Here is a 3,271-nt window from a genome sequence, read left to right as displayed (position 1 = left end):
TTTGCATCAGGTGGCCAAAGTATTGGAGTTTCAGCTTCAGCATCAGTCCTTCCAATGAATATTCAGGACTGATTTCCCTGAGGATGGACTGGTTGGATCTCCTTGCAGTCCAAGGGACTCTCAACAGTCTTCTCCAACACCACAGTTCAAAAGCATCAATTCTTCGGCGCTCAGTTTTCCTTATAGTCCAACTCTCATATCCATACATGACCACTGGAAAAACCATAGCTTTGACTAGACAGACCTTTATTGGCAAAGTAACGTCTTTGCTTTTTAATGTGCTGTCTAGGTTGGTCATAGCTTTTCTTTCAAGGAGCAAGAGTCTTAATTTCATGGCTGTAGTCACCATCTGCAGTGATTTTAGAACCCCCCAAAATAAAGTCTGTCACTGTTTCCATTGTTTCCCCATCTATTTGCCATGAAATGATGGGGCCAGGTGCCATGATCTTAGTTTTCTGGATGCTGAGTTTTAAGCCAACTTTTTCATTCTCTTCTTTCACTTCCATCAAGAGGCTCTTTAGTTCTTTGCTTTATGCCATGAGTGTGGTGTCATCTGCACATCTGAGGTTATTGATATTTCTCCTGGCAATCCTGATTCCAGCCTGTGCTTCATCCAGCCTGGAGTTTCGCATGATGTACTCTGCATATAAGTTAAATAAACAGGGTGACAATATACAACTTTGACGTACTCCTTTCCCAATTTGGAACCACTCTGTTGTTTCATGTCTGGTTCTAACTGTTGCTTCTTGACCAGCATACAGATTTCTCAGGAGGCAGGTCAAGTAGTCTGGTATTCCCATCTCCTTAAGAATCACCCACAGTCTGTTGCGATCCACACAGGCAAAGGCTTTGACGTAGTCAATAAAGCGGAAGCAGACGTTTTTCTGGATCTCTCTTGCTTTTTCAATGATCCAATGGATGTTGGCAATTTGATCTCTGGTTCCTCTGTCTTTTCTAAATCCAGCTTGAACATCTGGAAGTTCACGATTCATGTATTGTTCAAGCCTAGCTTGGAGAATTTTGAGCATTACTTTGCTAGCATGTGAGAGATGAATGCAATTGTGCAATAGTTTGAACATTCTTTGGCACTGCTTTTCTTTGGGATTGGAATGAAAACTGACCTTTTCCAGTCCTGTGGCCACTGCTGAGTTTTCCAAATCTGCTGGCATATTGAGTGCAGCACTTTCACAGCATCATCTTTCAGGATTTGACAGACTGAGCCAAAAGGACATAGGAGCCAATAAATTGGATATAATCTGAGAATATGAATAAGATAGTAACACAGCATAACTCATTAAAAAAATAAAAATCCACGGATCCATAATGATAAAAATAATGAATGAAGAAGGCAAAGTTCTTCTTTACATCTGAATGTTAACTAATACATATAGATGGTATTATTGATATAAAGTTGGAAAATTAGTAGATGCCCAAAGTGGTAAGTGCACTGATAAGGAAAAGAGTATTTACACAATATCAAAATAACTTCCCTTAAGATATTAATTATGATGGGAAAAGTGTATCTTTGTAGTGAAACAGTGGACACCACTTTAACCCACTTACCAAGTTTAACATCATCAAAAATGTGGTAAAGTAACATCGTGTGCTACCTGGTAACACATGCTAAGAAGGTCTGTGGTATAATTAAAAAAAACATGTTTGGTCTGGCATTAGATCTCTTCAAACCCTTGGAATTACCTGACTGATAGTCTTCTTATATTCGTAACAAGCCCCTGCCAAGCATACCTGAGCTCATGCTAATGCAGTCTCATGGGGGAGAAGGCCTCAAATAGCTTCAGGACTGGGGCTGGCTGCCAGGAAAACCAACTGGGTGATTAGAGGGTCAGAACATTCAGCCCCGCCACTGGATAAGGAAGAGGGGCCTGGAGATTGAGTCCAATCAACAATGGCCAATAATTTAATGACCCATCCCTACATACTGAAAAGAAAATCAGATTGAGGGAACTTTTGGGTAAAGGTGATCTACTATGTGCTGGGATGGTGTTGCCACAGAGGGTGGACAAGGAAGTTTTGTGTCCCCCGCATCTCACTCCTTGCCCTTTGTATCTCTTCTAGTAGGCTATTTCTGAATGCTATCCTTTATAAACATACAGCTATAATCTTAAGTATGGCACTTTCCTGAGTTCCGAGTCATTCCGGCAAATCACTGAACCTGAGTGGGGAACCCTTGCATTTGCAGTCAGCCCGAAACACATGTGGCTAGCCTGGGGCCCCTTCTTACGGCTGGCATCTTAAGTGCGGACCACACTGTACAACAGGGTCCCTAACCTCGGGGTCTGCACTCACTCCAGGCAACTAGTGTCAGGACTGAGCTGGACCGTGGGACACCCCAGCTGGTGCAGAGGTGAAGAACTGATGGTCCTCTGTAAAGCCAAACGAGGTCGAAAGAACGTTTGTGGTGTTCCTGCCAAAAGCGCCTAACTTGAATCTATTCAAGAAAAACATTCTACAAGATAACTGGCCTGTCTCCTTCCAAAATACATGTCAAGAAAGATAGAGAAGCACTGAGAAGCTACTCCACAATTAATGGAAACTAACAAGATAGGACAAATACATGCAATATGTAACCTTGAGTTAGAGCCTTGAACAGAGGGGGAAAAAAAATCACTGCAAAGGACTTTCATGGGACAACTGACCAAATTTGTCTATGGAATGTCAGCTAAGAGCTTTGTATCAAAAAATTTCCAGATTTTGATAAAAGTATAACAGTTGTGTAAGACAATATTCTTGTTAGGAAATATGTATAGCAATTGCTTCTCAGCCTTTTAGCTAAGATCAAGTGCAGTATCTGTTCTTATCAGAAAATACATATAGTAAAAATGTCTCCAAATGGCTCAGAAAAAAATAATATGCATGCATTACTTACAGAAAAAGAAACTAATAAAGCAAATGGGGCAAAATATAAACAATTAGAGAATCTGGGTAGAGGGTATATACCCAAGTTTCTGATACTGGTCTTGCAACTTTTCTATAAGCTTGAAATCATATAAACATAACAGAAAAGAAAAAAGGAAATAACCAACTAGATTTGCCAAATTATATGCTGGCTTTTTTCCACGAAGTGGAATATCGAAAGATTATTAGAGCATTTAACAAAGATACAGCAGTTCCCAAACTCTGTTCCCTAGGACACAATTACAACATGACGAATGTTTCAAAATTGGTAATTTATTAAAATTAGGGCAGTAGCTATTGTTATTTCTTTCTTCTGAAATTCATTTTGGAAATCATTTTATTCATCAGAAATTCA

At 39.9% G+C, this 3,271-nt stretch overlaps 1 pseudogene; it reads left to right on the top strand.

Moving 5' to 3' along the window:
- The first annotated feature begins 2,770 nt into the window (after window positions 1-2,770).
- LOC120859785 lies at window positions 2,771-2,903 on the top strand (annotated as a pseudogene).
- Window positions 2,904-3,271: the final 368 nt, after the last annotated feature.

Source organism: Oryx dammah, unplaced genomic scaffold (genome assembly GCF_014754425.2).
Source record: "Oryx dammah isolate SB20612 unplaced genomic scaffold, SCBI_Odam_1.1 HiC_scaffold_3092, whole genome shotgun sequence".
In the NCBI taxonomy this organism is placed as follows: domain Eukaryota; kingdom Metazoa; phylum Chordata; class Mammalia; order Artiodactyla; family Bovidae; genus Oryx; species Oryx dammah.
The sequence above is the reverse complement of the archived record's forward strand: the minus strand, read 5'-3'. Positions and strand labels throughout refer to the sequence as shown.